The sequence below is a fragment of the Pseudonaja textilis genome, chromosome 7 (assembly GCF_049901715.1).
Source record: "Pseudonaja textilis isolate UNSWEBS1 chromosome 7, rPseTex1.2, whole genome shotgun sequence".
NCBI classification, from domain to species: Eukaryota; Metazoa; Chordata; class Lepidosauria; order Squamata; family Elapidae; genus Pseudonaja; species Pseudonaja textilis.
The window spans coordinates 57,573,983-57,598,151 of NC_141996.1; the positions used below are offsets into that span (position 1 = coordinate 57,573,983).

The 24,169-nt window shown below is 40.8% G+C and overlaps 1 protein-coding gene across 1 annotated transcript in view; it reads right to left on the minus strand.

Annotated features, from left to right (window-relative positions):
* USP9X (ubiquitin specific peptidase 9 X-linked) overlaps positions 1–24,169 on the minus strand; it is a 189,928-nt gene that overhangs the window by 106,230 nt on the left and 59,529 nt on the right. The window lies entirely within an intron of this gene.

Here is a 24,169-nt window from a genome sequence, read left to right on the forward strand (position 1 = left end):
TACTATGCCAAAGCATTTTAATGAAGGCTACAGAACAAATTTAGGTGGATACAGACAAATAGTCTTCTATTTACAACTGGTTACTTCACGAATGTTCGAGGTTATGACAGACATTTCGGAGAGTACTTACAACCTGGATCCAAGGTTCTGACAGCTGTTCAAACCATGATCACATGACTGCATTTAGAGGGTTCAGCAACCAGGCTGTATTTATAGCCATTTGTAGCATCATGCAGACATGTGACTACATTTTAAGATAGTTTTGCCTTAAACTGGCATGTTCTTCCCATTTTGGGTAAAACTGTCCATAGAGAACTACTGGTATACCTTCCCCCATAAATGTTTTTATATGTAGATTTTAGGCTTAATTTTGTTTCATTGAAAAGTTTTACACACCCAACAAATTTTGTACATATTTACTTATAAATCTAGAATAAAAAAACTTATGATCCCGTAACCCCTTAATTCAGAGTAGCATTGGGGCGCCTGGATGGAGCTGAGCGTTTACTTGCCAGATGCCCTTCCTGATCCCAATGCAGAGTTGAACCTAGGACTGAACTCTCAAGCTCGAGTGGAAAGTGAACTTCTTCACAAGGTCACCAGCCACTCACTTACAAATCTATATTATTTTCCACAAATTCTGATTAGTTATGCTAATTACTAGCATAAGAAATAAAAGCACCTTGTGTAAGAATATTTCTTCATTCCATTTGTCTATCATATTTATTTTTAAGAACACGTTTTAAGCATAGCATTCACCCATTTTTTCCAAACAATGTTTGACCTGAAAACGAATACAAATATCTTTAGTGTTGAGCAGTGATTTAGTCAGCTGACAATATAAAAAAATGTAATCAATTTCTTATTTAATAATTGTCTTATTCCATCAAATACAAATAACAGACCTAAATCTGGGGGGACATTTGATTTTTCTTTTAGAAATAAGTTGATTCAAAAAATATTTCTCCAGAATTTTGAACTTTATCACAAGTCACCACAGAAACTTTTTTTAAAAAAAGTAGTCTTTCCAACAAGTCAATGAATATTTATTAAATGATATTCTGAATCGTAGTTAAATGCCGAATATGTAAAATTTTACATGGAACTCTTATAATGGAACTAAAAGAATTGTCTTTGGTAACTGTAAGTACGGTATAATTATATATTATTATGCAGATATTTATTTAATTTGTTTCTCATCCTTCTTTCAAACCACAATACTTACCTGTTTCTAACAAGGTCTTAAGAGGCTTTAGAAATCATGCTTTAAGGTTCTGACCAAAAGTAACAATTAACTTTTCAAAATTTGAAAGGTGGAAAATAGACAAATCTAACACTTTCCTGCTTTGTAAAGAAAATTGAATTGATACCACTGTGAGGATTATAATTTATAAATTGTTTCTTTGCAAATGAAGAAAATAAATGTTATAGAAATCTCTTACTTTGTACAATCACTTTTGTGCATAAAAATCAGAGTTTCATTTTGATTTTTGTTAAACCAAATATGTTCTATTAGAAGGTGTAAGAGAAAAAAACATCCAGAATTAATCTTTAATAACAGCAGCACTTAAGAGTTATATTCTGCTACACAATGCTTACAGCATTCTCTAAATCAGTGGTCGCCAACCAGTGGGCCGGGGATCACTGGTGGTCCACGACAACATTTTGGTGGTCCACAGAGAAATGTCACCCCAAAGCAATTAATCCAGGTTGTACGGGAACACAAGGCTGTACCTCCCACATGGCCCGCTGGAACACAAGGCTTGCGTCACTTGCACTGCGAACAACACGAGGTAATGAGGGGAGGGGGGAAAGGGCGGAAGGGGGAAACTTGCACCACTCACCTCACCTGGCCATCGGTCTGATTCTTTTCACTTCTTTCTACATTTGCTTTTGGCTGCATGCAAGGAAAGCAGCAGAAGTCTTTCTTTCTCTCCCCCAAACTCTGCCAGAAACAAGTCTTTGGGACCCTGCAATGCATCCTGCTCCAAGAGGCTGCGCCAGCGCAACAAGTCTCACAAAGACTCATTTCTAGCGGAATTTGGGGAAGAGAAAGAAAGACATCTGCTACTTCTGCTGCTTTCCTTGCATGAAGCTACAAGTCTCTCTCAATACTGCATTCTGACCACTGTGCCACCATGGCTCCCAAAACCTGGAATCCTTTTACTTCAAATTTATATCATAGCTACTATTAGTTATATCTATTACTGTAATAGTATTATTAGTTATATATATTACTATATTACTTATATTATTAATTTATATTACAGCTACTATTAGTTGTTCCATTTATTTTCTAGAATCCATGCATAAGCATACACACATATATATGAATTTTAGACATTTTCAATGTTTAGTGCAAAATAAAAAAAATGTGAACTAAAACAATGGCTTGAAAACACACATTCAAAAATCTACCCACTGATCACTAGCACAGCAAAAGAAAAGGAGGGTGGTACTATATATTAAACAATAACTGCTAGACAATTTTTTGCAAATGAAGATACAAAATTGATGATGGAGGTAACAATGAATCATAAACAGATATTGCTGATAGCAATATATGCACCTAATAATAAACAAGAAGAGTTTTATGGAAAACTCTGTAAGAAAATTATAGAATTGCAATATGAAAATATTTGTGTGGTAGGAGACTTCAATGCAATTGTAGATATAAAACTTGATTATAAGAGTAGTAAAACAGGTAAAAAAGCTAGGAAAACACTCCCTAAAACCTTTTTTAAAATGATGGAAGAAATAGGAACCAAGACATATGGAGAGAAACACACCTCAAGAAAAATCAATACTCATTTTATTCAAATAGACATAAATTTTGGTCAAGAATAGACATGGTATAGATGTCATCAGAATTGAAAACGTGTACAAATGATAGAAATAGAACCCAATGTTTGGGCAGATCATAATCCTGTAAAAGTTATGTGGAAAGGACAAAAACAAAAACTGAGATGGACATTGGATTTCCGGTTTGACAGGCTTCGGAGGCAGCAGGAATTCGCGTTTGTGCGCGATTCCTGCTGCGCTCGCTGTTGGAGTGCCTTTGATCCAATTCGATTATGAGGCTATAGTTATCCTGTAGGGATAACTGAAGAGAGGGGAGATCCAGGCAGGGGTCGGGGGATATCGCACCCCTCTTTCCCAGCCAGCTTAACTCCCTTTTCCAAAGGTGGTGGAGCGGCAGTCAGCAATGGCCGCCACAAAGAACCTCTCAGCTGGACAAGTTGTGTGCAGGAGGAAGTGAAGAAAGAGAAGGCTTTTGGCTGAACCGGGACGACAATTAACATCTGAATACCCTGGAACTTTGGCTCTTTAAGTGATATATTGTTTCCCAGAAGATCGTTAAGCTGCGGTGAAAAGTAAAGGGAAAGGTTTTTTTTCCTCCTCACTTTCCTTCCCACGGAGACAGCAGATGGAAATCGGAAATACCCACTTTGGCAGCAGAAGGTATTTACTTTGAAAATTAAAGCCAAGGGGACATTAGATTTCTAAACACTGACATTTAAAAATTAAAATCTTTTTGCTTTAAGTGGGAAGGAAGAGAGGTAAATGATTTATACCAACGTTTGTTAAGGAGACTGCTTGGAGTTTTATAAGATTAGAGATTAAATTGCAATAAAACTTCCAAAAAATACCTTGGAATTGTGTAACTGAATTCTACCCCAGGAAGAGAAAGTAGAAGAAAGTGCTAAATGAAACAGACTGTGCTGATTGTGCTGACTTTGATTGCTTGATGACTTTGGGACTTTTGTGAACTATCTTTTGAAAGACTAAGAAAACATTTGGATTGTTTAAAAAAATTTTTTCACAATGGTATCTGTTGAAGAACTGAAAATGCAATTTGAAAAATTAAAAGAAGAAGAGGGCAAGGGTTCCTTTGGATCTATCCTTTGCTTTTTAGAAATGGCGATTTCTACTTATCAGGAAATGCAACAAGAAAAAGGCTGGGATGATGAAGAAGAAGCCATCTTTAATGGACATATGATTTTAAATGAGAAAGAAAAGGGTAAAAAGGAGAAGAAAATGAAGAATTTAAGTTCTAAAAAAACAACCAAGAAAGGGAAAAGTAAGGTGAAAAATCGATATGTCAGAAAGCAACAGAAAAGAGGAATACAACAGAGAGGGGAGACTAAAAGGCTGGAGATTGGGGGGTGGTGGTAAAAAGGTTAGATTTGACAAGGAACGAAGGGAAAAAGTGAAGGGAAGTTATAAAGGCTTAAAACAAGATGCTAATAAACAGGTTTTTTTCAGAGATAAAGGGTAAAACATAATCTAAAAAGAGATTCTGCAAAAGTACACAAGATTGTATTCTAGTATTTGTATTTGAAATATCTGTTAATAGAATATTGTAGGGAATGTGTAATTAATGTGTAATTTGTTATGTATATTATTTTTAATATACTACAAGATCATTATGTTTTATATTTTAAAATGTTATATAGAATGTACTAAGCAGAATCAGAATAGAAACTATGTATTATTTTAAGTGTTAAATTTGGGGAGAAAATAGAAAGGTGTCATACTTCAACCAGTGATTACAGGAAAAAGTTTGTGTTAAAGAGAAAGATAAATGGATAATTGAAAAAGAACGGACAAAAGATACAAGTATAATGATTTAAATTGAGATTAAATAAATAAAATAGAATTAAGAGAGTGAAAAGAGGGGAGAAGACATATGGAAAATATAGAATGTTAAATAAGATATGAAATAGTATATAAGGTGAGCATGAATTTGATTTATGTCTGTACAAAAAGTTATAACCCGGGGTTAAGCCGCTTTCTAAAAAGAAGTTTTGTTTTTATGTTATGTATTTTGTTAACTTATGTTTGTTTATTGAGGATTAATGATGTTGGATAAGAACATATGAAATAGTAATAATATGAAATATAGTAATATAAAATACATGAAAGTATAAGTTTAATGAATAAAATTGAACAGAAATAAAGGAAGAAACAGTGAAAAGTTGGAAAAGAGTAATAAGATATGAAGTTGAATATATAAGATGCATATTAAATTGTGTGTGGAAATGTGATAATTTAGAACTATGTTGTACTTAAATGAGATGTCTTATTTGTTTTGTTAAGCAGTTTTTAGAAAAGATGTTCTATGTTATGTTTTACGTTTTGTTTGTCTGTGTATTCTCTTTGAAAATTAATAAAATTTGTTACAAAAAAAAATTGAGATGGACATTGAACCAAGCAATACTGCAAGAATTTATATAAAGTATGGAAAAACAACTGGACTTTTTTTTTTGAAGAGAACAGGAAAGAAGAGACTTCCTTGCAAATTGTATGGGATACCACTAAAGCGTATACCCAGGGATTAGTCGTAACTTATATTGGGAAGAAAAACAAGAAGAAGCAAAATAAGAAAAAGTTAGAAGAACATAAAAGATTAGAATCAAAACTACAGAAAGAACCATCAAAAAAAAAAAATGAAAAATCGAATAGACCTAATAAAGCACAAAATGAATCTATTGGAAAAAGATGAACCGGCACAAAAAATCAAAAGTGTAAAACAAAAGTTTTTTGAAAATGCAAACAAACCAGGAGGATGGTTGGCATATAAACTGAAAAAAGAGAGGGGAAAAATTGATACATTGACTAATAGATGAGAAAGGGACCCTTTATTATCAGAATGAGGATAAAAAATAGTAATACAAATATATTATGTGAAAGAGCATTGGTCTTACCTGACACGCTTCTTCTCAGTGTGCTAAAGGATAATTCAATTGTGTGGGTACAGACTCCTCTTCCACTTGGAAGTTGAGTCAATCAGATTCCTGGTTACGCCTCCTCTTCCTGAGCATGCCAGTTTTGATTGACTTGATTCGGATTGGTGCTGGTGATGACTTTCCCTGGACTAGACAGTTGCCAGGGTGGGATTGGATTATCTTTCAGCACACTGAAAATTGTGTCAGGCTCTTTCTCTAGTGTGTGGGATATACCAAAGCTGGCTGTCCTAAGGGTAGGGAGCAGTCTGGTCTTGACTTCCCAATTCTGAATGCACTTTTTGTAGTACCCTTCTGCCAAAGGCCGCCTCAGCCAAGGCAAATACATCCAATTTATGGTGTCTTATGAATGGAGATGAAGACCACATTGCTGCCCTACAAATGTTCTCAATAGAGACCTATGCGTGCATGCGGCTGTCGTGGCTGTGCTTCTGGTCGAATAAACTGTTACCCGTTTGGGTAATGGTAGAGCCAGAGATTCATGAGCCTTAGTGATACAAGATCGTATCCACCAACCTATGGTTGTAGGTGTGATTTTGAAACTCAACGTACTCTGTTGGAATGACATGAACAGTGATTCCGCTTTCCTAATAGAGGCTGTCCTCTTTAGGTAAATGTGGATAGCTCTCCTAACATCTAGGAAATGCCATTTCTTCTCTAGGTTGTGATTTGGCTTTGGACAAAAATCTGGTAAGATAATTTCCTGTGCCCTGTGAAATGATGAATTTACCATTGGGAAAAAGGTGGAGTCCAACCTTAGAATCACCCTATTTGAGTGAATTATGCAAAGGTCCTCTCTCATGGAGAGGACTGCTAACTCTGATATTCTCCTTGCTGAGGTAATGGGTGCAAAGGAATGCTACCTTTCAGGTGAGGAATTGCAGGCTGATTGATCATATTGGTTCGAATAGTTCTGTCGTGAGCACCTCAGTACTTTAGATAGATCCCAAGTGGATATCTGTGTATCACTGGGGGAATAAGGTTAGTTGTGCCTCTAATGAAGCTGCGCACTAGCGGATGTAAGGTGAGGGATTCCAACTTCCCACAGCCTAATATGGATGCCAAAGCTGCCACTTGCCTGGACACTTCCGGTTTGTCAGCTTCGGTGACAGCAGGGATTTGCCTTCTCTGCGATCCCTGTTGTGCTAGCCGCCTTGGTGCCTCCGATCCTGACGGATTTGGAGGCTAAGGCTGCCCTGTTGGGGCAGCTGAAGAAAGGGGGGATCCGGACAGGGGGTGTGGGCTATCGCAAACCCCCCCCCCAGCCGGCAATAACCCCCTTCTCTCAAGACGGTGAAGCGGCGGTCTTTATGGCCGCCATAAAGAAGCCGGCAACTGGATAAAGAATGCGCAGGAGGAAGAAGGAGTTTTAAAACGAAAGTCTTTTCTTGGTCGAACTGGGACCTTAATGACATATTTAACACCTGGGAAAGTATTGGCTTGGAAGCTATAATGTTCCCGATTGATGTTTTCAGCTGCGAAGAAAAGTGACGAAAAGGGGAAGTTACTCTCCCTCCCTTATGGAATTAACAAATGGACAAGGGAAACCAGCCTTTTGATAGAAGGTAAAACCTAAACTCCTTTGTTATAAGTGGGAAGGAGAGGCTTGGGAAAACAAATTTTTACTCTAAGACTTTGCTGGAGGAGATGCCTTGAAGATAAAGAGAATAGAAATTAATTCTAAGAAAGACTTAAAGCACAGATTGGACGTTTTTCTTTCCCTAATTTGACTTCACCCCTAGAAGAGAAATTGTAAAAGAAGAAGCTTGTACTCTGCCTGGACTGTTTGATGACTGTGGGACTTTGGGACTTTTGGGAATTGTTTTAAGTTTGGAAATAACTGATTGGTTTAATAATAAGAAGAGGATACAGAAAGAGAAGAAGAAACAGTTTAAAATGGCTCTATCTCTTGATGAACTTAAAAAACAATATTTAAAAATAAAGAAAGAAGGCAAAGATGTTATGGGAGAAGCCCTTTGTTTCCTAGATATGGCGCTTGTCATGTGTCAGCAAATTAAACAACAGCTGGAAGAAGCCGAGGAAGAAGAAGCCATTTTTAATGAACTAAACGGTGTGACTAAGAAAGAAAGGAGAAAGAGAGGAGCGAAAAGGAAGGACTTAAGAAATAAAAAAATGTTTATGAAAGAGAAAAAGAAGATGCAAAAACAACAGAATGCTAGAAAGCAAAAGGAAAGAGGAATGCAACAGAAAGGGGAAATCAAGAAGGCAGAGGTTTGGAGAGGAGGGGGTAAAAAGTTTAGGCGGGCTAACAAGGAAAGGGAAAAGGGGGAAAAAAGTTACAAAGGTATAAAACAAGATAGAGAAAAGGAAATTTTTTTTAGGGATAATGGGTAATATAAGGGATTTTTTTTTTTAAAAAAAAGGGGGGGGATTCTGCAAAGTACACATGAGTATTGTAATAGTGGTATTTGTATTATAAGTAGATAATCAGAACCTTTTAAGATCTAATAAAAGACTAAAATATCAAGGTATAATTTTAAAAGGTTTAATAATGAATGATATTAAGTTTTAATAAAATACTAAAGGGAATGTTTAAAATATTAGTTTAAATATAGAGTTTAATGGACTAATGTGTTGACTGTTATGGATTTATTATTGTAGTATTGGTTTCTGAAATAGTAGAATGTACTAAGCAGAATCTGATTGGGATTCAGGTGTTATTTTAAATTTTAATTCAGGGGAATGATAGAAAGGCATCATACTCCGATTAGTGATTCCAGGGGAAACTATTCTTTTTTAAATTGGAAATGAGACAGATGTAAATGGAGAAATGGACAAAAGATATAAAAATATTTTTCTTTAAAGCAAGATTAAATATATAAAACAGAATTAAGATGAGGCAAAAGTGGAGAGGAGTTATATAATAGATATAGAATGGTAAATAAGAAGGGTAATGGTATATAAGAAGAGCATGAATTCAATTGAAGTCCATACAAAAAGAGGTAATCTGGGGCCAAGTTACTTTCTAGAAGAAAGTTTTATGTTTTTATGTTTATGTCTTATGTGTGTGTGTTTAATTAAGAATTAAATAATAAAATCTCGGAGGAAGACTAGATGAGAATAATTATAAACAAGCCAGAGGAAAATATAAATGTGATGACTGAATACCAGATAAATTAGAAAGGAAATATGATTGAATAATGATTAAAGAGAAACAATGTGGAATTTGGTAAAGGGAATTTACGTGTTTATATGGAAATGGGATAAATTATAAGTACGTGATATAAAGCAATATGTTACCTGCCTTGTAAAGATCTACAACGGAAAGAGGTTTTATGTTTTTAATGTTTAATGATGCTTTGTTTTGTTTGTTTGTAAAATCAATAAAACTTGTTTTTTTTTTAAAAAAAGCTGCCACTTGCCTGTGTATGGTGTTGGGGGATAGGCCCTTGTCCAGTCCCTCCTGTAGAAACTCCAAGATTTGGGTCACTGATACATCAGTTGGATCAATATATTCTCTGAAGCACCAGCTGCAAAAGGGTTCCAAGTGGCACTGTAGATTCTGTTAGTTGAAGGCCTCATAAAGGCCTGTAATGTTTGTATGACTTTACTGGAGCACTTGAGTTGGCTTAGGGCTGATCTTTCAAGTGCCAAATGGTTAGCTGAAACCACTGCGGATCTGGATGAAGCAGGGCTCCCCGACTGAGAGCTATTCTGTCTCAAGAGATCCTCCATGGTATGGCCTGGTTATTGACAGACTGACCAGGTCCACGAATATGGAAATCTTGGCCAGTGTAGTGCCAGGAGTAGGATCTCCACCCTCTCCTCTATCAGTTTCTTTCAGTATTATTGGAAGTGGGGGGAAAGCGTATAGCAGTGCCCGGGGCCATGGAATGCAGGGAGCATTGACTCCCTTCACCCGGTTGCTGGGAACCTGGAGTAAAATTTTGGTAACTGGGTGGCTTTTTTTTTTAATATAAATTTTATTTGGGTTTCACAAAAACATAATACAAATAAAACATCTTTTTTTGAGAATAGCATGATCCCGGGTTATCACTTCTTCATACAGACACAAGCTCAATTTCATATTCATCTTTGTATTGTATTCCATATCTTATTACTATTTTAGCATTTTCTCAGTGATTTTTCCCTTCCCTTAGTTTTCTCAACCTTGTTTTTTATTATCTCATATCTAAATTCAATTACATATCTTTTTCTAAGTTTCAACATCTTTCCAATCGTTATATTTATACTTTTGTCTGTCCTGTATCAATTTCATATTATCTTTTCTCATTAAACAAATTTTCCCCTGTAGTTACTAATTGGAATATGACACCTTTATATCTTTTAATTTTATCCATTCAACTCCTATTTAAACTTCAAGTTATGCCTTTGAAACAAAATTGACAGACCTACTCCAAGACTCCACATACAAACCCATAAACATGGACCCAACCACATATCTGGAAAAAAATAACCAAGAAGAAAATTATAACCAGCCACACGAGCAAAGAGATCCAACAGAAGATCATCCCAACAGAAAAATCTTCCAGATGCTCCAAACTATACGGCCTCCCAAAAATACACAAAGAAGGCATACCCCTCAGACCCACAGTCAGCTCCAGAGGAGCAGCACTACAAAACCTAGCTAAACACTTAGCAAAGCAGCTACAGCCCCATGCTGAAGCAGCGGTTTCACATGTACAAAACTCATACCACCTCTTGGAAATGATCAAAGATCTATACGTGGAACAAGAAGATCTGCTTGTAAATTTCGATGTGGTTTCACTATTCACTCAAGTCCCAATAAAAGAAACTCTTGAAATCATCAAAAATAAATACCAACCAGATAAACACCTGATGGAACTAGCAGAACACTGCTTAACCAACACATATTTAATATACAAAGGACAAAGTTACAAGCAAATTGAAGGCGCCCCATGGGATAACCACTGTCACCCGTCATTGCAAACCTGTTCATGGAATAATTCGAATCCAGAGCCCTAGCCAATGCCACCCACAAACCCAAACTATGGTTAAGATACATCGATGACACATTTGTGATTTGGGCCCATGGAAAAGAAAACCTAAACAATTTCCTAACACACCTAAACAGCACACACCCCAAAATCAAGTTCACCATGGAAACGGAAACAAACAAACAACTACCATTCCTAGATGTACTAATCTACAAAAAAACAGATGGCACAGTAGGACACACTATACTATATACACAGTAGGACACACTATACTAGAAGAAAACACACACCAACCACTACCTCAACGCCCAATCCCACCACTACCCAGCACAGATAAACTCCGTGGCCAAAACACTAATCGCCAGAACCAAACGCCTGGCAGACAAGACACACATAAAGACTGAACTATGCACCCTGACTAAAGTACTGACAGCTAATAGCTTCCACAAAAGCAAAATCACTGGCTTGATCCACAAAAACACACTGAGACATAATGGAGACCTAGAAGATGAACAGACCTATGGAACAGCTGTCCTGCCCTACATAAGAGGTACTACAGAAAAAATCAGTAAGATACTACACAGACATCACATCAAGACTGTCTTCAAAACAGACAGAAAAATAGCAGCCACCCTAAGAAACCCCAAAGATAAAATTGACCCGGAAAACCAAGGCATATACAAAGCCCCCTGTGCATCATGCCCTGACACATACATTGGACAGACCAACAGAAGAATAAGTACCCTCCTGGATGAACACAAAAATGCAGTAAAAAAGCTGGAACACACTTCTTCACTAGTCCAACACATGAAAGCAACAGGTCATAGCATCGACTTCAATGGCACCAAAACCCTAGCCACTATAGAAAATCCCAGCTACAGAATTATCAGAGAAGCCATAGAGATTGAAAAAAGACCTGAAAGCATGAATAGAAGAGATGATTCCACCAGACTGTCCATTATTTGGAAGCCTGCACTCACAAACAAAAAAAAATCTCCACACCACAAGCCAGGCAAACACCTGGGCACAAACAGATCCCCCCTGATACCTCCAGCTCAAACACACCCCAACCAGGCACCCAGATGAAACCTAGCTTCCTAATAAATGATAGCCATCCATTTACTCGGAGCCAAGACGCACTAAAAGCCTCCAATACAGGAAACACAATGTTGCCAGCCAATCAAGATGTAAAAAGAGCCAAAAAACAGACAGAAGATATTAGAAACACCAATCAAGCAGAACACAGCAAACTAAACACTAAACACAAACTAAACACAGACCAAGACTCCCAACCAATCAGGATGAAGAAAAAACAATTCTGGCACAGCAGTAGGTTAGCCCCAAATTTAAAACAGAAATGGCTGTGAAAGTCTGACTCACAGATGAACACAGTGCAGAAGCCTGATGATGGCAGATGAGATTCTGCCGAAACGTTGCTACAACTTTAAAAGCACAACTATAATGACGTGGGAAAATTCCCGAACAAAGCTGAATACCATACATACATGCATTTATATAACAATAGCAAATAAAATACTCATTCCATTCCAATTCAATCATTAATATTAGTTAGAATTTTAACATCTTTAACATTTCTTTTCAATTGAATATCATACTTCCTTGTGAACGCTTATAAACTTTCCATAATTCTTTTTTTCCATATTTCTCTTTATACTTATATTTTTATAAAACATTAATAATAATTAAAATGTTCCCATCCTTTCCTAGTTTAATTCTCCCATTCACTTTATTTCATTTATTTATTAACGAACATTCCACTGCAAGTATTTTATCCATCATTTTAATCATACATTGTTTCATATTTTCTAAAATTATTTCTATTTCTAATATAACAATACTATCTTATGTACCTTTGCAGAATCCCTTCTTCAATTAATTTTTCACCCATTATCTCTAAATAGGCTTATACTTTCAATCCTTATACATTTTCCCTGTTTGTCCATATCTTGTTTCTGTCCTTTATAACTTCTTTTCCTTTCCTTCTTCCCTCTCTTCTTCTCCCTCTCCTTTTTACCCCCTTGTCTCCCTAGTTCTAATTCTCTCTTCTGTATTCCTCTCTTCTGTTGCTTCCTAATATTGTGATTATTTTTCAAACTATTCTTTTTTGGGTTGTTTTTTCAAATCTTAAACTTTTCACTCTCTTTTCCCCCTTTCACTTTTTCCTCACATAAAATTATTTGATCATTAAAGATGGCTTCTTCTCTGTCCCAACCTTCTTGTTCTACAAGCGTTTCTTGTTTGTCATAGTTCCAGATCTCCATTTCTAAAAATTGAAATACGAAGCCAAAAAAACCTCTTCCTTCTTGTGCATCTTCTTTTTGTTTAAGTTCCATTTTCAGTTCTTCTAAAAGTGATGCCATTTTAAACACTTTAAAACAACCACCCGATTGATTTTAGTCATTTAAATCCAATAGCCAAAAATCCAAAAATCACCAAGTAATCCAAATAATCCAAAGCTGTTTCTTCTTGCTTCTTTTTTCCACTTTCTCTTTCTGGGATTCTATTATTTTGTTACAAAGTTTCAGCTAGAATGTATCTTTAGGAATCTTTTTTTTTTGAAAATTTTATTGATTTTTAAAAACAAACATAAACAAACAAAATATAGAACATAAAAACATAAAACATCTTTTTTGAAAGCAGCCTGATCCCGGGTTACATCTCTTCGTGGAGACACAAATTCAAATTCATGTTCATTTTTATATTCCATTCCATATCTTATTACCATTCTACATTTTCTATATAACTTCTCCCCTCTTTCAACTTTCTTAATTTTATTTTATTTATTTCATCTCAATTCAAATCATCATACTTATATTCTTTGTCTGTCCTGTTTCAGCTGTCTATTATCTTTTCTCATTAAACAAAATTTCTCCTGTGATCACTGATTGGAGTATGACACCTTTATATCTTTCCCCTAAAATTGTAACACTTAATATAATACATAACTTCCGTTATGTATTTAGGAATCTTGTTAAGGTTTCACTGTAAGATCCTCCTCCATTTTTCCAGATCCCGCCCTTTTATTCTTTCCTTTTCTCTCCTTTCCTGCTTTTAAAGGTTTTTGAGTATCCAAAAGTCTTTATTATCCCTTTGACATTTTATTTTCAGCTTAAATGCCTATTGATGTCGAAGTGGATTTTTTGTCAATTTCTTACTTAAATCTCTTAGCTGTCAGTATAAGGAAGGGAAGTTAAAAAAAAAGCCAAATCCTTTCCCTTCCTTCTCTCCTTCACTGCTTCAAAGTCTTCTTTGGAAACAATGTTATTTTTTATAGTTCAAATTCCAGGGTACCTTACATTGTTGCCTTTTCAGTTTAACCTGGTCAACCAAAACTTTCTCTTCTTATCTTCTTCCTGCACATTCTTTTCCAGTCGAGTTCTTCTTTGAGGTGGCCATTTCTCACCACCGCTGCAGCCGCCTTCGGGAAAGGGAGAAATGGCCAGCTGATGAGGAGAGGTGCGGCTCTCCTCGACCCTGCTGGTGGTCTCCCCCCTCTTCAGGATGGCTTAGTCCCAAATCCAGCTGGCTTGGGGAGCTCCGGTGGTAAGCACGGATCGAAACCGCACACGATTGCGGATTTCGGTCCATCGCCGAAGAAGCTCAAACCGGAAGTCAGTAACTGGGTGTTCGATGGAGAAGCGAAGAAGTCCAGGATCAGTCTTCCGAACCTCCCTGACAGATCCCTGAACAAGTATGGATGTAGTCGCCACTCCGAGTGTTCGACTGTGGACCTGCTGAGTCAGTCCGCCTGTACATTCACTCCGCCCAAGATGTGCTCTGCTCTGATGGAGAGCAGGTGTCTCTCTGCCCAGAGTCCTAATTGTCTCACTCCTGCATAAGTGCTCTGCAGCAGGTCCCCCCCTTGACAGTTGATGTGTGCCTTGGTGGTCATTGTCCATTAGAATGAGTATGTGGTGTCTCAAAATCCTGTCTTGAAATCTCTTTAGGGCTAGATAGGTTGCCCTGAGTTTTAGCCAGTTGATGTTTCTGAGGTCTGATTTTGACCATAGTCCCTGTGCTATCTGGGACTGGAAGTGTGCACCCCAGCCGAACAGACTGGCATCTGTGGTGATGGGTAGGTACTTTAGTTCCTTGAAGGTACAGCCCTTGCTTATGACTTGTGATATCCACCATTGGAGAGAATATAGTATTTTTGGTGGAACCTGAACCTTGAGTTTTGCGCCGCTTCTGGCAGACCTCTGGTATGGCAAAAGAAACCACCGTATTACTGTCTTTGCATGAAGCTGTGTCCATGGTACAATTGCTATGCAGGACACCATTTTCTTCAGGAGTTGTGATAATAGGTCCAGCATCACTAACCGGGCTGACTCAGTTTGGGCTGCCAGTACCTCAATACTAGCTTGTCATTCTTGTGACAGGCAGACCTCGCATGACCTGGTATCTATGATTGCTCCCATGTGCAGTAATCAATTTATTGGGAACAGATGACTCTTATCAAAATTCACCAAAAACCCATGTTCCTGTAGGGTCCTGATGGTGATCTGTGGGTCCCCTGCTGCTCTGTTTAGTGAAGAGGACTGTAACAGTATGCCACCTGGGTAACATTGGACGCACACTGGAATCACTCTGAGGTGTGCCGCCACCGCTGACAGCACTTTGGTGAAAGCTCTGAGCGCTGATGGTAGACCGAAGGGTAGGGCCTCGTATTGGAAATGCTGGCCAGTATACTGAAAATGCAGGAATTTCTGATGAGCTGGTAGAATAGGAATGTGTAGGTAAGCCTCCGTAAGGTCTATGCCTCCATAGAAGTCACCCTCCATAGAAGTCACCTTCCCGAATGCTCCCCAGTATCGACTGAAGGGACTGCATTTTGAATTTTTTGTATGTCAGATATTTGTTCAGTCTTTTTAGGTCCAGAATTGCCCTTCACCCCCTGAATTCTTTGGAACTATGAACAGGATGGAATAGAACCCCAGTCTTTGCTCATCTTGTAGGACCAGTTGGATGGCTTGGATGTCCAGTAGGTGTTGCACCGCTGCCTCAATGAGGTTTCTCTTTATCTTGTCCCTTGTAATCTGACAATTTATGAAGAAGTTCGAAGGGGGTGGAGAGAAATTTCAGGGAGAGACCTAGTCTCACAGTGTTTAGGACCCAAGTGTCTGTTGTTGTTTCCCACTGACCTGCAAACAGACTTAGACAGCCGCCAATGGGAGGGTTTATCTGTCCGTCATTTGGTGCGATGGAAGGGGCAGCTGCTCGTGTCCCTGAATGGACATTTGTTTTGGCCTTGTTGACCATATTTATCCTTCAAACCAGATCTGTCTGGTTGTCTGTGCCCGTGTGTGTATGTCCTCTGAAACTGGTGGACGCCAAATCCGGCATCTGTGGCCCGAAAGACCCGCGAAAATATGGAGATTGACAGTGGTTTGATTTTCTGAACACCGAAGGTAGAACCTTCTTCCTATCTTTATTCTCTACCAACAAAGAATCTAGGACCTCTCAACATAGTTTGCTGCCGTTGTAAGGGACAGAAGCTAGCTTTCACTTGCACTTCATGTCTCCCTGCCAATGACGAAGCCGCAGTATTCATCGGGCCCCTACAGAGGTGGCCATAGCTTTAGAGGCAAACCTCGTGGCCTGCATGGTGGCATCTGCTGAGAATTCCACAGCAACTATCACTTTGTTAAAGTGCTGCTGGGTGCAGATATCCCCCAAGGAAAACTTCTCTTGCATCTGGTGTAGCCAAAAAAGTATGGCCGTTGAAGAAAGATGCAGCCATGGAAAATTTTATTGTCCAGGCTGAAGCCTGAAGCGTCTTATGCAGCATCAATTCTGCCTTCCTATCCTCTGCTGTCAAGGAATCCTCCCCATCATTAACTAATATGGATGAGGAAGTTAAGGCAGCCACCGGTTCATCTATTGTTGGAGACTGGAGCTCCTCAGTGAGGTCTGAAGCCATATTTAAAAAAACCTCTTATCATTACTGCTAGGTGTTATGAACACTACTGGTTTTTGCCATTGGCCTCAAATGATATTTTGAAAGAAATTATTTGAGGGAATCTCCTTGGTTTCTTTAGTAGGCTTTGGGAATAAAAGCTCCCCTGAGTCTGACAGATTTGTATTTGACTCCATTTTGAATGGGACAGCTCTCAGATTTGTTGCTGCTTTTGCCAAAGGGCTGGTCGAAAAAGCTGTGAAAATGCTGGGGTCTCAGGGTTCCTCCCCTCATCTTCTGAAAGGTCTGAATCACTTTGGTCCTAATCTCCTGAGAAAGAAGCCTCGTTTTGTGTGGTGGAGAAATTTGACCGTGCCCTGAGGGACTTCCAGCTTTCTTTGCTGTTGTGATACCCTGAAGTAGTCCTGACTGCTAGGTATCTCCTGTGTCAGTGTGGCTGTCTGGCGCCATTGTAGATGGCCTGCATTGATGGCCTGTGACAAGGTTGAGATCAGGTTCTTCATCTGATCCATAAATTCCGGGTCTTGGTACTTTCTAGATCTTAACCCAGCTGATGTGGGAGTGAACATGGCCTCTGGAATTATTTTCATTCTCTTTAGCAACAGTTCCCACTGATTATATGATTGCAAAGCTTTCTCCTTTGCTACAAGAACACAATCATCCTCCCCTGAACTAAGGGAAGGCTGACAAAACTGCAAACCAATGCCACCCAGTGGTCCTTCTTGACAGCAAGAAATATGCTGCTCCATTTCTGTTGGCTGATTTATCTGTTTAGCAGACCAAACACAGGAAATTTCAAGCTCCCTCTCTCTCGGGGGGGGGGCGCTCCCCTTTTCTTTGTTCTGCCTCCCTTTCCGCCCTGGCTATTTTCTTTTTAATAGCCTCATGGTATCTCCGGGCATTTTCCTCTTCTGTCTTGGTTGCTCTTCTGGGGGAGACAGCTTTTGCTTTCAACTTTTCTGCAGCTCCTCTATTAAGAGATTTAGATCCCTTGGAACCCTTAGTCTGGTCTGGGGAGAGGTCAGGGGTCCCCAGATCCCCCTTCCTTGTCCCAGTAACATTTACATGGTCAGCCATGTTATATTATGTCCCTCTGATCAGGGCAGACTCAGTCACAAAGGACCCCTGCTGCTGGGGTTTTCTTTCCTCTTTATATTCTGCTTAAAGTATGTCCCAGCGGAAGCTGGGCAGTGACTTGGGACTGTATAGGCTGCTGTTTCAGAGTAAGCAGCGAATGAGCCTCTAATACTTTGTGGTCTTCTCTATATGCACTTTAATAGAGTCCAGCAACTGTTTTAGGATTTCCATAAGGCAATTTTTCTCCCATACCCTTTAAACAGACTTCAATCAACTGTCCTTCAGCTTTTTGGAAGGCACAAAGTCTCCAGCAGTCTTTAAAGCTTGCCACAGCTTCAGACTAATAGAAAAAAAAAGGGGGGGTGTCTTAATTTAATCCCACATCCCTGTAGGAGTTTGCCCTCCACCCCCCAAATAGTAAACAAGCTGCCCTGATGCAGCTCTAACAAGACAGAAAACAATAGCCTTTCGCATGGGAATGGCTACATGCAGAGCTAGTCTTACAGTTTTGCAGAATTCACCAAAGCCTTAACTCTTTGATCACCAGCACCTCTTCCATGTGTTTCCTTCGCTCGAAGGCTGAGTCAAAAGCGGCATTGGCTTACCTGATATGCCCTTTCTCAGTACATCGATGGAGAATCCACACTCAGGTTGACATATGCCTTCCTGCCCAGAGACTGAGTCCTCAAACTTTCCCCATGCTTCTCAATCAACCGCCAATGTCCCCATTTTGACGAAGGCATAGCCGTCTGATGGACTTCTTCGTGATGTTGGTTCTGCCCCTCCTGGATGGTGCACCAGACAGTCACCAGGGTGGGAGTGGATTCTCCATCGACATGCTGAGAAATGGTGTATCAGGTAAGCCAACGCCCCTTCTCCAACATGCCGATTGGAGAATCCACACGCGGGACATACCAAAGCTGGCTATCCCTATGGGCGGGGAGCAGTGTGGTCCCGAGTTCCCATATCGGTATGTACCTGTTGGAGCACCCTCCTGCCAAAGGCTGTTTTAGCTGAAGCGAAGTTGTCCAATTTGTATTGCCATATGAAGGGAGACAGGAGGACCATGTTGCTGCCCTGCAGAGGTCCTCAATAGAGGCCTGCGTTGCCCACGCAGCTGTAATAGCTGCACTTCTTGTAGAATGAGCAGTTATTCATCTGGGTACTGGAAGAGCCTGGATCTCATAGGCCTTCACGATTCACACACTTATCCAACGGCCTATGGTCAATGAAGTGACCTTGGCACCCAGTGATGATGCTTGAGTTGGCACAAGCAGGGATTCTGTTCTACGATGTGAATATGTGCTTTTGATGTATCTGTGGAGCACCCTCCTCATGTCCAAAATGTGCCAACTCTGTTCCAGAGCATAAGATGGTCCTGGACAGAAATCCAGTAGTACTAACTCCTGGGCCCTATGGAACTAGGAGGGGGTGAGGAGAGGTCCAACTGTACAACCATCCTGTTTGTATGGAAAATACAAAGGTCCTTTCTGACAGAGGGCTGCCAGTTCTGATATTTGCCTGGCCAAACTGATGGCCACTAAGAAGGTGACTTGGAATGCCAGATAGTGCAGACTAGTAGTGCGAAGTTGCTTGAAAGGAGCTGAGGTGAGAGCCTGTAGTACCTTGGTCCCAGGTGACATACATATGTACTACAGGCGGTTTTTAAGTTAACCACACATCTAATGAAAGTACGTACCACCAGATGGTGGGTGCGGGATTCCAAGTCCCCATAAGTTAGCACCATGGATAAGGCTGCAACTTGTCTGTGAATGGTGCTAGAGGATAACCCCTTGTCAACACCTTCCTGTAAGGAACTGTGGAACAGATACCGCAGTGGGGTCTATGTCCTTCCTAACACACTATTTGCAAAACGCGTTCCAGGTAGAGTCATAAATTCTATTAGTGGAAGGTCTCCTGGAAACCTGGATCATCTGTATCACCTTCCTTGAGAAATTGTCCTTCCTCAGGATTCTCCTCTCAAGTGCCAAACAGTCAGTTGGAGCCACTGTGGCTCTGGGTGGACCAAGACCCCCTGGTTGAGGGAGATCCTGTTCTGAAGAATCCTACAAGGACGGGATACTGACAGGCTGACCAGGTCTATGTACCATGGCCGTCTGGGCCAATGGGGAGCTCAAAGCAGAATCTCCGCCTTTTCCAATAGAAGTTTAGTGATCACCCTGTGATGAGAGGAAGAGAAGGGAAGGCATATAATAGACCCCTGGGCCAAGGACTGCAGAGGGTGTTGACTCCCTCTGCTCTCAGTGTCGCAAATCTGGTGAAAAATCTGGGCAGTTGCGAGTTTGCTGGGGTGGCGAAAAAGTCCGCACAGGATGGCCAAATCTCTCAGACAGTTCCCTGAAGAGGTCCAGGTGCAGGTGCTGTCAGGATTCTGCCAGTTACTCCAATTAAATCATATGCCTCATACGCATTTTGTATGCACATTTAATGGTTGTCAGGCGCCATTCGGAATGGTCCACTGTGATCCTGCTCAGATAATCTGCCTGTGCATTTGTTGCTCCTGAGATGTGCTCCGCCTTGATGGATAGCAGGTGAGCTTCTACCCAGAGTACCAATTGCTCCACCTCACACATGAGGGACTGGAGTGGGTACTCCCTAGTTGGTTGACGTGGACCTTGGTGGCTACATTGTCCATTAGGATTAGTATACGTTGTCCCAATACAGCGTTCTGAAAGTGCCATAGGGCAAAATGGACTGCTCGGACCTCCAGCTAGTTTATGTTGTTTTTCAAGTCTACCTGAGACCATTGTCCTTGAGCCAATTGGGACAGGAGATGGGCACCCCAGCTGAGGAGGCTGGCATCTGAAGTCAGACGACTGAGCTCCTTGAACAGGCTTCCCTTGATTATTGCTGGGGAAGCCCACCGAGGGACCTGAGGGTCTTTAATGGCACCTGAACCCTGGTTTGGAAGTGCTGTCTCCTGACCTCTGGAATGGTTACAGAAACCATTGCAGAGTTCTGTAGTGTAGCTGTGTCAAAGGGACTATAGCTATGCATGATATCATTTTCCCAGGAGCTGTGAAAGCACCGCCAGGGGAATGGCTCGTTCCACTCGGATTTGATTCACCAAGGACTTGATGCTGTCCTGGCGTTCCTGGGAAAGGTAGATCTCGCATAACCTGGTGTCTATCACCATGCCGAGATGTAACAGGCGAGTGGGTGGCACCAGGTGGCTCTTTGGGAAGTTGATAGAAAACTCGTGGTCCTGAAGTACTTGGATCGTTGTCTGCAGGTCCTTCTGTGCCTGATGCTAAGAACTGGACTGAATGAGAATGATGGACTCCTGACCCATGAAATGGATGCTTGGCATGGAACTGCTGCCTGAACCAATCCCTAAACCCCGATCTGTCTTGGTGGTCAGACCTCTGTGGGTAGGGCTGGTGGAATGAGGGATTGTCGAAGCCGGCATCTATCGGCTGAAAGGACAGCCTGAGGGATGGCGATCCGCCTGTCTGGAGATAAGAGGTCAAGATTTTCCTTCTATCCTTGTTCTCCACAAGGAAGGATTCTAGGGTTTCCCCAAATAGGTTGTTCCCTTTATAGGGGGCGGAGGCCAGTCTCTACTTGGTTCTTGCATCTGCTTGCCATTGGCGGAGCCAAAGCAGTCGGCGTGATGTAATGGTAGAAGCGAGAGCCCTAGAGGAAAACTGAGCCACGTACAAGCTGGCATCTGCCGTAAATTCAGCCGCTGCCACCAACTTATTGATGTCTTGATGCAGCCGAAGCCAGAGCAAGGAAGTCCTAGCAAAAAAGAAAGCAGCTAATGCCGCTTTGACAGTCCAAGCATTGGCCTGATGCGTCCTGCGAAAATTCGGTTTCCCCCCCCCCTGTACTCAGCCTTCAGGGTCTCCACGATGTCTCCCAACACAGCAGTGGGTGAAGTAAGGACTGTCAATGGTTTGTCCACTGAAGGAATTTTTAGACCCTCTGTGAGTATTGCAGCCATATTGAAAAACCGTCTGTCATTTCTACCAGGGGTGGGAAATGAACCTGGTTGACTCCACTGACTCTGAATTACATTCAGAAACATTTTAGGACAGAAAATGTCCTGCATTGTAGTAGGCTCAGAAAATAGTGTTAGATGGGCCCTGGGAATAGCTCGGGGCTCTACTTCTATCTGGGCTGTGGACCTGCCCTTGTGGAATAGGGATTTGAACAGAGCAGGACAGAACAGATCTGTGAACGGTTGGGGGTCAGGTCACCATCCTCTGACATGGCCTGTTCTCACTGTTCTTCATCATTTTTGCTGAAGCTGAGCTTCTCATGGAGGGTTCTGGAGATGGAGGATCCTGTAGCCTAAGTGTTTTGCTGATTAAGCTGGAAGGCTGGTTCGGCTGTTAAGGAGGCCAGATGGCATCTCCTTTGGAATTCAGTGGCAATGCACTCAGATATTGCTTCAGAAGTGAATAATTTAGTTCCCTCAGATGGTCCATGGCCTTGTCTGTCCCCTGGCAGCCCTGCCGCAGTGGGAGTGCATGTGGCCTCTGGGGACAATGCCCTGCTCCTAGGCTGTGTTTCCTCCTCCTCTGTTGCCAGGCAGAAGGAAAAAACACTTCTCTCATTTTCCTCTGTTGAGAAAGGTTACAAAATGCTTTCTATCGCCCTCTGGTGACCAGACCATTGGAATGGCAGCACTTGGCAGGAGCAATGGCTGCTGTTGGGAAGCACAGGAACTGACAGGCTCCACTTGAGCTGGATTAGAAATCCTCTCTTGCTCAGCCTGTTTTCAACTCTGGATATTTGTTTCTCCAGGGCTTTTTGACACCTTCTGGTGTCCTTTTCCTCGGCTTTGGAACCCTTCTTAGGATACAGTGCTTTAGCTCTGATCTTATCAGCTACCTCCTTGCTGGCTGTTTTAGACCTATTGCTGCTTCTTTCAGTACTTTTAATGGGCATAGGTGAAAAAGTCTGCCCCATGCAGTCGTCTGTCACTGCACAATCCATGATAGCACCGGTGCTATGAGAAGCAGCAGAGGGATACCTGACAGGGTTAATTGCCTGAAGTCGTTGCCTGGGATTCGCCAGCAATAAATCGCCCCGTGGCCACATTGTGGGGTGATTAGGCTAAATTGGAGGCGGCAGAGCTAGCACGCTGTAAACAGTTTTAAGGGAACTGCTTTTCCTCCAGCCAGAGGGTAACTAAAGCTGCAGCTGCGTCAGCTGTAACTGGGTGAGCCAACATGCTCTCTCCTTCAAAGAGGCGCTGCAAGTGTTGCGGCCTTGCGGAGCTACCGGATGACCCAGCTAGGTGGTCCTAATGCCTCTCCCCTGAGTGAGTTGTTACGTTAGGGGAGAGTGGGTGTATATAGTAGTAATTGCATGAAGCCAGGACTCGGCCAAGTGACAGCTGTCTGCCACTTGGTTGCTGACAGCCTGTCAAACCTGTCTCATCAACAGAAATAATCTCTTTTCTTCTCAAATCGCAATTTTTTTTCCTCAGACACTGAGCCTACCTTTGCCACATCTCCATGTGGGCCCAGACTGAGTAAAAAACGGGGGCATTGGCAGTTGATGGAGAAGTGTGGCAAAAGTTTGAGGACTCAGTCTCTGGGCAGAAATGCATGTGTCAACCCGAGTGTGGATACCCCAATTGGCATGCTGGAGAACTGGGCACACTCAGGAGGAGGAGGAGGAGGAGGAGGTGACCGGGAAACTGATTGACTCAGCCTCCAAGCGGAAGAGGAGTTTACACCCACATAACTGGATTATCCTTCGAGCACACTAGAGAAACTGTATGATCAGGAGAAAATTCCTGAAAGTAGAACACAACATCATTTGGAATAATCTGAACTTCCTAAAGTACCCAAACAGTTAAAAGCCATGTTGAATGAACAAATAACTATGACGGAATTGACAGAAGCGATTAAGAGACAAAATGATAATAAAATACCAGGACCTGATGGGTTATTTTATAAACAACTACAAGATATATTAGGCCCAGTTATATAGAAAGTTTATAATGAAGTTCTGCTAGAAGAAAAAGTACCAAATTCATGGATGGAAGCAAATATTACTCTTATGACAAAAGATGATTCAGATTTAACGCAGATAAAGAATTATAGGCCAATTTCTTTATTGAATGTGAATTATAAAATATATGCTTCGGTAATAGCAGAGAGATGAAAAAGATTTTTGAATGAATTTATACATGTAGATCAGAATAGATTTTTGCCAAAGAGGCAGATTAAAAATAATATGAGAATGATTTTAAACACATTGGAGTATGTGGAAAACAAATGGCATTGATTTTTCTAGGTGCCTAGAAAGCATTTGATGGTGTTAATTGGCAGTTTATGTTATTGCAACTAAAATACATGAACTTTTTACTAATATGATTAAAGCAATATATCACAAAAAACAGCTAAGGTGGTGGTAATGGGGACAGAACAGAGAATTTTGATATAAAAAAAGGCACTAAACAGGGATATCCACTGTCCCCTTTAGTA